Genomic DNA, 11656 nt, shown 5'->3' with positions numbered 1-11656 from the left:
ATATTTACTTGGGGTGCCTTGGGCATCCCCAAGCTTGAGCTCTTGCCTCTCCTCCTTTTCCTCATATCGAGACCTTCTCGATCATCGAACACTTCATCCACAAAAAACTTCAACAGAAAACTCGGTAAGATCTGTTAGTATAATAAAGCAAATCACTACTCTAAGTACTGTTGCAAACCAATTCATATTTTGTTTTTGCATTATGTCTATTGTAATATAACTTTTCCATGGCTTATTCACTGATATAAATCGATAGTTTCATCAAAACAAGCAAACTATGCATCAAAAACAGAAACTATCTAAAACAGAACAGTCTGTAACAATCTGAACATTCACCATACTTCTGATACTTGAAAAATTCTGCCAAGGAAAAATAAAGAATTTGTATAGAAAGATAGTGCAAAAAGAATTAGTACCATTAGACATTCCAGTAAAATCGCACACTACAGCCAAAGTTTCTGTCCTGCACCGTACAAACAAACAAGCAATCTAAAACATCCTAAAGGCAAACTTTGGCACATTATTTTTATTTTAAACTTTATAAAAGCACACAACAGAAATAAATGACTCTCTAGAAATTCCGGGTTGTCTCCCTGGCAGCGCTTTCTTTAAAGCCATTAAGCTAGGCATATAGTGCTCAAGTAATGGATCCACCCGGATCCCAAGGTATATCAAAGCCAATTTTAATTAGCAATGATTTGGCATTTAGTAGTGAGCACAAAGAAACATATATCAAGCAATGGCGAAGTCTAACTCTCTTCCTATGCATCGGCATGTCATAAAAGAACAATGCATGCACACATAGTAAAGGCCAATGCATAGTATAAACAGTTTCTTGCAATTTTACCATGTTGGAAACATAGAGAGGTGGAGATATAGTTCCTCTATCATGATAATTGCAAGTTGGAGCAGCAAGCACATGCATATTATATCTATCAAAATTATCATGTGCAACGGTAAAAGGCAACCCATCAATATAATCCTTAATAAGCACAAACTTTTCTGATATAGTGTAGTAGGGAGAATTCAAATAGATAATAGGACTATCATGCATGGGTGCAATAGCAACAATTTCATGTTTAACATAAGGAACTATAGCAAGTTCATCTCCATAAGCATAATTCCTATCAGGATCTTGGCCACAAGCATAGCAAGCATCATCAAAAAGAGATATTTCAAAAGAATCAACGGGATCATAACAATCATCATAGCATTCATCATTCGGTAAGCACGAAGGGAAATTAAACAATGTATGAGTTAAAGAGTTACTCTCATTAGAAGGTGGGCACGGGTAGCTAATCTGCTCTTCCTCCTTTTGTTCTTCGCTCTCCTCATCATCGTTTTCATCCAATGAGCTCACAGTTTCATCAATTTCTTCTTCCATAGACTCCTGCAAAATATTAGTCTCTTCTTGGACAGTGGAGGAGTCCTCAATATATGGTTTAACATAGGCATTAGAAGCATAATTATCATAACAATATTCAACTATGGCAAAATTTTCAGATTTGCAAAATTTGGGCATCCCCAAGCTTGAGCTCTTGCCTCTCTTCCTTCTTCTCACATCGAGACCTCCTCGATCTTCGAACACTTCATCCACACAAAACTTCAACATAAAACTCGGTAAGATCCGTTAGTATAATAAAGCAAATCACTACTCTAAGTATTGTTGCAAACCAATTCATATTTTGTTTTTGCATTGTAGCTACTGCAATATAACTTTCCCATGGCTTAATCCACTGATATAAATCGGTAGTTGATATGTCTCCAACGTATCTATAATTTTTGATTGCTTCATGCTATATTATCTACTGTTTTGGACATTATTGGGCTTTATTATCCACTTTTATATTATTTCTGGGACTAACCTATTAACCGGTGGCCGAACCTAGAATTGTTGTTTTTTGCCTGTTTTAGGGTTTCGAAGAAAAGGAATATCAAACGGAGTCCAAACGGAATGAAACCTTCGGGAACGGATTTTCTCATCGAATACAACTCAGGAGACTTGGACCCTACGTCAAGCCACGTAATAGGAGGCCACGAGGTAGGGGGTGTGCCTACCCCCCCCCCCCCAGGCGTGCCCTCCACCCTCGTGGGCTCCCTGTTGCTCCACCGACGTACTTCTTCCTCCTATATATACCCACGTACCCCCCAAACGATCAGATACGGAGCCAAAACCCTAATTCTACCGCCGTAACTTTCTGTATCCGCGAGATCCCATCTTGGGGCCTGTTCCGGAGCTCCGTCGGAGGTGGCATCGATCACGAAGGGCTTCTACATCAACACCATAGCCTCTCCGATGAAGTGTGAGTAGTTTACTTCAGACCTACAGGTCCATAGTTAGTAGCTAGATGGCTTCTTCTCTCTTTTTGGATCTCAATACAATGTTCTCCCCCTCTCTTGTGGAGATCTATTCAATGTAATCTGCTTTTTGCGGTGTGTTTGTTGAGACCGATGAATTGTGGGTTTATGATCAAGTCTATCTATGAATAATATTTGAATCTTGTCCAAATTCTTTTATGTATGATTGGTTATCTTTGCAAGTCTCTTTGAATTATCAGTTTGGTTTGGCCTACTAGATTGATCTTTCTTGCAATGGGAGAAGTGCTTAGCTTTGGGTTCAATCTTGCGGTGTCCTTTCCCGGTGATAGTAAGGGCAGCAAGGCACATATTGTATTGTTTCCATCGAGGATAACAAGATGGGGTTTTCTTCATATTGCATGAGTCTATCCCTCTACATCATGTCATCTTGCTTAAGGCGTTACTCTGTTTTTACTTAATACTCTAGATGCATGCTAGATAGCGGTCGATGAGTGGAGTAATAGTAGCAGATGCAGGCAGGAGTCGGTCTACTTGTCTCGGACGTGATGCCTATATACATGATCATACCTAGATATTCTCATAACTATGCTCAATTCTGTCAATTGCTCAACAGTAATTTGTTCACCCACCGTAGAATACTTATGTTATCGAGAGAAGCCCCTAGTGAAACCTATGGGCCCCAGGTCTATCTTTATCATATCAATCTCCTACTACTTAGTTATTTACCTTGCTATTTACTTTGCCTTTATTTTACTTTGCATCTTTATCATAAAAATACCAAAAATATTATCTTATCATATCTATCAGAACTCACTCTCGTAAGTGGCCCTATAGGGATTGACAACCCCTATTTGTGTTGGTTGCGAGGATTTTTTTTGTGCAGGTGCGAGGGATTCGCGCGTAGCCTCCTACTGGATTGATACCTTGGTTCTCAAAGACTGAGGGAAATACTTACGCTACTTTGCTGCATCATCCCTTCCTCTTCTGGGAAAACCAACGCAGTGCTAAAAGAGGTAGCAAGAAGGATTTCTGGCGCCGTTGCTGGGGAGGTCTACGCAAAAGTCAACATACCAAGTACCCATCACATACCCTTATCTCCCGCATTACATTATTTTCCATTTGCCTCTCATTTTCCTGTCCCCCCACTTCACCCTTGCCATTTTATTTGCCCTCTCTCTCTATCCTCCCTCTATTTGCCTCTTTTTGCCCGCTTGCTTTTTTTTGCTTGTGTGTTAGTTTGCTTGCTTGTCACGATGGCTCAAGATAATACTAAATTGTGTGACTTCACCAACACCAACAACATTGATTTTATTAGCACTCCGATTGCTCCTCTTACCGATGCTGAATCTTGTGAAATTAATGCTGCTTTGCTGAATCTTGTTATGAAAGATCCGTTCTCCGGCCTTCCTAGTGAAGATGCCGCTACCCATCTAAATAGCTTCGTTGATTTGTGTGACATGCAAAAGAAGAAAGTTGTGGATAATGATATTGTTAAATTGAAGCTATTTCCTTTTTCGCTTAGAGATCGTGCTAAAGCTTGGTTTTCGTCTTTGCCTAAAAATAGTATTGATTCATAGAACAAGTGCAAAGATGCTTTTATCTCTAAGTATTTTCCTCCCGCTAAGATCATCTCTCTTAGAAACGATATTATGAATTTTAAGCAACTTGATCATGAACATGTTGCACAAGCTTAGGAGAGAATGAAATTAATGATACTTAATTGCCCTACCCATGGTTTAAATTTGTGGATGATTGTTCAAAAAATTTATGCCGGGTTGAATTCTGCTTCTAGAAATATTTTAGATTCGGCCGCAGGAGGCACTTTTATGGAAATCACTTTAGGAGAAGCTACTAAACTCCTAGATAATATTATGGTTAATTATTCTCAATGGCATACTAAAAGATCTACTTATAAAAAGGTGCATGCGATAGAAGAAATTAATGTTTTGAGTGGAAAGATGGATGAACATATGAAATTATTTGCTAATAAGAGTGTTTCTTCTTATCCTAATGATATGCCCTTGTCTACTTTGATTGAGAATAATTATGAATCTATGGATGTGAATTTTGTTGGTAGCAACAATTTTGGTAATAACGCGTATAGAGGAAATTTCAACCCTAGGCCTTATCCTAGTAATCCCTCTAATAATTATGGTAATTCCTACAACAATTCTTATAGAAATTATAATAAGATGCCCTTTAATTTTGAATCTAATATTAAAGAATTTATTACTTCGCAAAAGAATTTTAATGCTATGATTGAAGAAAAATTGCTTAAGATTGATGATTTGGCTAGGAACGTTGATAGAATTGCTCTTGATGTTGATTCTTTCAAACTTAGATCTATTCCACCTAAGCATGATATCAATGAGTCTCTCAAAGCCATGAGAATTGCCATTGATGAGTGCAAAGGAAGAACCGCTAGGATGCGTGCTAAGAAAGATGCCTTTATAAAAGCGTGTTCTTCTAGTTCCTATGAAAATAATGATGAAGATCTAAAAGTTATTGATGTGTCCCCTATTAAATCTTTTTTTTGCAATATGAATCTTGATAATGATGGGACTGAATATGATCCACCTTTACCTAGAAGGCATTCCAAGAATCCTGAATCTTTTGATCTTGATGCTAAATTTGATAAAAGTGGGATTGAAGAAATTAAAACCCTAGATGTTGCTAAACCCACTATTATGGATTTCAAGGAATTTAACTATGAAAATTGCTCTTTGATTGATTGTATTCTGAACCTTCTTCCAAAAAATCACATATATTCCAAAAAAAACTCCGTAAGTTTTTATCCCGTTTGGACTCTGTTTGATATGGATTTTCTGCGAAACAAAAAACATGCAACAAACAAGAACTGGCACTAGGCACTGGATCAATATTTTAGTCCCAAAAATAGTATAAAAAGTTGCCAAAAGTATATGAAAGTTCTATAATATTGGCATGGAACAATCAAAAATTATAGATACGACAGAGACATATCAGCATCCCCAAGCTTAATTCCTGCTCGTCCTCGAGTAGGTAAATGATAAAAAAGATAATTTTTGATGTGGAATGCTACCTAGTACTCAAATGAACGTTTTAGTGCATTCCAAACGTATATACTACCACTTCAATATGAACTAAATTTGAATTTGTTTCTCTATTTGAATTCGTTTCTCTGTTTTAATAAGATCTACAATCGTCATTATTGTCAAGTTAAACCATCGTTTGTGTATTATCTTCACAACACACCACATGATTAGTCTCGAGTTACATATGAACTATGTGTACTATATGAAGTCGAACTCGATTTTTTGAATCCACTTTATGTTGATTTCAAATCATAGTACATTTCAAGCTCTAGCTAGATCTTCACAAACAAAACCATGTCTCATATGTATAATGTGTTTATCACATTATGTATTGGTCACCGCCCCCTACGCCTACAAGTATTTAGATGTGAGTTGCAACCACCACACATTACCACAAATTCAAATAAAATGTGAGAATGTTCGATATATAGTATTGTTTAGATTGTTCGATATTTAGTTGTAAGCTGCAAACGCCACACATTATCACAAATTCAAATGAAATGTTAGATTCTTTGATGTATAGTATGGTTTAGATTATTCAACATTTAGCAGTGAGTTGCAAACGCCATGCATCATCACATTATGGTATAACATGTGCAAAACCACAACACGCGTATCACCGCTATATTCATGCATGCATATGTTTAAAACACTATGATCTCCTATTCAAATATATGAATCCACTTTCATATCAAATTATGATCTTTGTTAGTCTCTTACACCCACACAATCCTCTAACCTTTGTAGCTACCACTAACTTTCTCTCGTGCATGCACATGCCCTCCTCACCCTCCCCCTCCCTCAGCATTCTATCCATCGCGCACATTCATTTTATTTTGTTTAGGTCGTTCTCCCACCGTCTCCACAACTCCTTTCCGACACACACCGATCGATAAACCTCTCAAGTGATGTCTGCCTACAACATACACACGCACCTTAAATCTCCTCCTTTATGTGTCCTTGCCTCGTGTCCCTCATACGGTCCCACACACGTGTAAACTCTCACCCCTCTTTTCATCGATCTCACAACCACACACTCCTCCCCCTATCTAGCTAGTAGTTGGGCCTCTCGCACCACCTCCTAGCTCCATTTTCTCTGCCTATCCGTCTCACCGGGCCTTATTTGCCTCTAACAAATGGACGTACACCGACCGATCTCCCACTATACATATAGCTAGCTTGGTCCTTATAACTCGTTTTCCCCACGCGTCGATTGATCTACCTCATTAGTTATGTCTCTCCCTTCCTCCGACAAACAAAAATTGATCTACCGATCTAGTTAGGTTGGCTTACCAAACACATGGTTCCCCTTCATCATCCATGGATGTGTCCTGACAGATCTACCATGCACAGGCACACACAGAAACACATCCCCACTCTTATTGATAATATTGCAGTTCCACCCTCAGTTTGTCTAGTAGGCCTCTCCCACCATCTTTGAGAAGCAACTCCATCACCCATCCAGCACTCTACCCCTCTCCATCCCTCTCTCTCTCCTCTCTCTCTCTGTCCCATCCTATTTCCCGTCCTTCAGTTCTGTATGGATGTCGACCGATCTCCCTCAAGACATAGCTGGGTCTCTCCTTCTCAACACATATACGAGTCGTTCTACCTCTATAGTTAGGCAGCTGTCTACCCCTCCCCCACCCCCTCCCACACCACACACACACACCGATACTAACAAAGCAAACTTGTTTTGGCTCCTCTGACTATTGCCCTCACTCAGGTTCATCTGCTCCTCTGACTTGTTTTGGCTATCACTCTGATCTAACATTCTGACAAAGCAAACTGACTGCTGACCCTATGAATAGTTATAGATGAGATAGAGTGGATGAGAATCACAAAGTGCAGAGCTTTTGCAAAACAAATGAGTCAAAAACTTAGTTTTAGTTTTCCACAAAAAGCATTTTGGAGCTACCGATTTGTTAAACTCGGTGACACCGAAGCAACTTTTGGAGTCTAAACTAGTGAAATCGGTCAGATCGAGACACAGTTCGGTGCATCCGGGATTGCTAGGGTTTCACAGAGAGTTGAACTCGGTCACACTGATTTGCAACTTTGGCTCAGACCGAAAAGTGCAAGTGCAATGGCCTAGGCCAAATCGGTGAGACCGATTTCCACAACTCGGTCGGTCCAAGATGAGTTCGGCAGAAACCTAACCCTAAATTTTTGAATCAAACCTAATCTAAGGGATGTTCTTGCTGGAAAGGATGATCTCATATGTGGTAAAGAACATGGCATTTGCTTTGTGCTAAGAATCGGAGTAAGGAACATCACAAAGTTTCGAACTCATACCCTAGTTCGGCGGTGAGTTCACTATGGCGGCAAAGGCGGGGTTGAATTCCGTTGATGGAGATGCAGACCAGTGGCGGGAGGTCACTAGCGACGAGAGGACGATCCGGAGACCCGAGGCGGCAGAGCAGGACACGCGTGGGCTGACGGGTTTTGGAGTAATTTTGAAAATTCGACCCGACGATATATATATCCTGACCCTATCGGTGTGACCGAGTGGAGCAACTCGGTGGCACCGAGATGCAGAATCGCAAGCGGTTATCGCAACTCAGTGTGACTGAAAGGTTCTAATCGGTTGGACCGAGATTGAAATCCTAGATCAACTCAGTGAACTCAGTCAGACCGAAAAGGATGAACCGGTCATACGGAAATGCATAGAGAGGTTTTGGAATTTTAAGTCTATGATGAATCAGGTACTCTGAGTGCTCCTCACACAGAGTGTTCCAATCTAACTTGGTCAAAGTTTGTGATGTAGCATGAATAGAGTTTGATACGAGAAAAGCATAGATAGCTAGAGGAAGTTCTTAGGCATTCTTGTCCATCCATTTGGCAAAAGAAAAAGAGCCAAACAATCAACGCAACAAATGGATGTCCTCGAATGAGAAAAATATGCAATCAACATGCTCACACAATAAAAAGGCAAATGAAATATGTGACAAAGCATGCACAAACACTCTAGCATCTATCAAGCAATTTTGTGATGACTAGGTCACCTATATATGAGTATATTGACTGAGGAGTCAAATGGGAACATTTGATCGTAGGCCACACTCATTGTTTAAGCACAAGTGGGGTTACCACTTTTACATAAAGCATTGTTATGTTCACACCATTAGATTTGCTTTAGCTCAAATCTTAGAGTAAAGCTCCCCCTAGATGTGATATCCCCCCTAAGAGGGATGAACTTGTAACACCCACGATGCGGCTATATCACCCATGTGTCGGGGCACGACTTAGAAGCATAGCCGCATGGTAGGTTTATCGCCAGAGGGGTAATCTTCACACAATCTCATGTACTGAATAAGAAAGGGATAAAGAGTTGGCTTACAATCGCCACTTCACACAAATACAAGTTAACATACATCATCAAGAATACAAACAAGGTCCGACTACGGAACCAAAATAAAAGAAGACAACCCCTAATGCTAGATCCCCGATCGCCCCAACTAGGCTCCTCTACTGATTATCCGGAAAAGAAAACATAGTAACGGCCCGAATCCTCGTCGAACTCCCACTTGAGTTCGGTAGCGTCCCCTGCACTGGCATCATCGGCACCTGCAAACTGTTTGGAGGTATCTGTGAGCCATAGGGACTCAGCAATCTCACACCTGCGAGATCAAGACTATTTAAGCTTATGGGTAGGAGAATGTAGTGAGGTGGAGCTACAGCAAGCACTAGCATATATGGTGGCTAACATACGCAAAAGAGAGCGAGAAGAGAAGCAACACACGGTCAAGAAACTAATAATGATCAAGAAGTGATCCTAAAGCTACTTACGTTCAAGCATAACACGAGACCGTGCTCACTTCCCGGACTCCGCCGGAAAGAGACCATCACGGCTACACACGCGGTTGATTCATTTTAATTAGATTAAGTGTCAAGTTCTCTACAACTGGACATTAACAAATTCCCATCTGCCCATAACCGCAGGCACGGCTTTCGAAAGTTCAAAACCCTGCAGGGAGTCCCAACTTAGCCCATCACAAGCTCTCACGGTCAATGAAGGATATTCCTTGTCCCAGGAAGACCTGGTCAGACTCGGAATCCCGGTTACAAGACTTTACGACAATGGTAAAACAAGACTAGCAAGACCGCCCGATGCGCCCACATCCTGATAGGAGCTGCACATATCTCGTTCTCAGGGAAACACCGAATGAACACTACGTACAGCTAAAACCAGCCCTCAAGTTTCCCCGAGGTGGCGCCGCAAGTGGCTCTGGTTCGGACCAACACTTAGACAAGCACTGGCCCGGGGGGGTTAAAATAAAGATGACCCTTGAGTCTGCAGAACCCAAGGGAAGGTGATAGGTTGTTAGGCAAATGTAAAACCAAGGTTGGGCCTTGCTGGAGGAGTTTTATTCAAAGCAAACACTCAAAGAGTTCCCATAACACCCAACCGTGTAAGGAACGCCAAATCAAGGAACATAACACCGGTATGACGGAAACTAGGGCGGCAAGAGTGGAACAAAACACCAGGCATAAGGCCAAGCCTTCCACCCTTTACCAAGTATATAGGTGCATTAATTAAATAAAAGATAATAATGATATCCCAACAATATCCATGTTCCAACATGGAACATACTCCATCTTCACCTGCAACTAGCAATGCTATAAGAGGGGCTGAGCAAAGCGGTAACATAGCCAAACAATGGTTTGCTAGGAAATGTGGGTTAGAGGCTTGACATGGCAATATGGGAGGCATGTTATAGCAAGTGGTAGGTATCGCAGCATAGCAAAAGAGCGAGCAACTAGCAAGCAAAGATAGAAGTGATTTCGAGGGTATGGTCATCTTTCCTACAAAATTCTCAGAGTTGACGAAAGCTTGATCCTCATAAGCGTACTCAACGGGTTCCTCGATCACGTACTTGTCTCCCGGCTCTTCCCAAGGCAAGAACACAAGCAAAGGACCAACAATCAATCACGGTGCAATGCGCAAGCAACATGATGCAAAACATGGCATGACATGCAAGATGTGATATGTAATGCATATGCGTGCTCCGAAAGGAAAAGAATGAAAAAGGCATCAACATGGAAAACCAAGTGTGCCGCTGGAAAGATGAGATGATTTTGGTCGAAATCGATATAAAGATCACCGGAATCGGATGCACGGTTTGCAAATGGCAAGCAAAACAATAATGGCACAATTCTGCGATTAACAGCACGATGCCATCTAGAATGCAACAAGAAACTAAGCTACTGCACTCCAACATAACAACAAAGCACATGGCAGTGATCTACTCAAGATGCTTGACAAAATATGAACACTGAGCTACGGCTAAATCACACAAGAGCAGGTTCAAACAAGCATGGCAAAAATGCAAAAGATAACAGCATAACAGACTTAGAGAAAAAATTAACATGTTAGGAATTAACATCAGGAAGCAATGTTTAGAGCAAGCAAACAACATGCTACAGGAGAGGATCATAGCAAACCAAGGCATGGCATGAATCTACTAAATGCATGTAACAAAAGTTCCTTACTGACCATAAGCCAAAAAGGATCAGAAGATATGATGGCACCCATGTAAACATAGAAAGTTTCGTTAACAGATTCAAACTTAGCAGAAAACAGAGCATGGCATAAACAGAGTTATGAAGGCATCTTTGCGAGCTCGATACACTCATCACAAAGCCTAGCATGACAAACTAAGCATAGCAATAGCAAGAAGGCATGTTCATGAAGATAACCATTGCAAGAACAAGTTCATAACATACATGGATCAACTACAACAACCATGGAAAAATTGATTAACATGTAAACAATCTGCCAGGAACATTTTATAGCAAAAGTAGAGCAGGATTAAGTCATGCTAGGGTACTCCATAATTGCAAACAGGGGCATGGATGGATAGAGCACAACCATATGTCCAAATCATCCTTACTGAAGATAATCCAGACAAGCACGGATCTCACTGTAGCATCATGGATACATGGTACAAAAATAACAGCAGAGCAAGGACTTGGCAAAATCCTAAGTCCCTGAAATCGGCAATATTACAAAGGCTACTTTGCATGCTTGTGCTAGTCACCACAATGATCACAAAAACACAAGGCATGCACTCCTGTAAATATGGCATGGCATAGATCAAAATACATGTAGAGCTCATGCCCATATGCAGCACACAACAAATGTAGCAAAAATGACAAATGCTCAGAATCTGATAAGAATCAGCACCTAACAATTTATAGCACTCTTGCATCAGAGATTTGGGCATCAAGATGAACTCAAACAAGCATGTCACAATGGAACA

The sequence above is a fragment of the Triticum urartu genome, chromosome 4 (genome assembly GCF_003073215.2).
Source record: "Triticum urartu cultivar G1812 chromosome 4, Tu2.1, whole genome shotgun sequence".
Classification (NCBI taxonomy): domain Eukaryota; kingdom Viridiplantae; phylum Streptophyta; class Magnoliopsida; order Poales; family Poaceae; genus Triticum; species Triticum urartu.
This window is presented reverse-complemented; position numbering follows the sequence as displayed.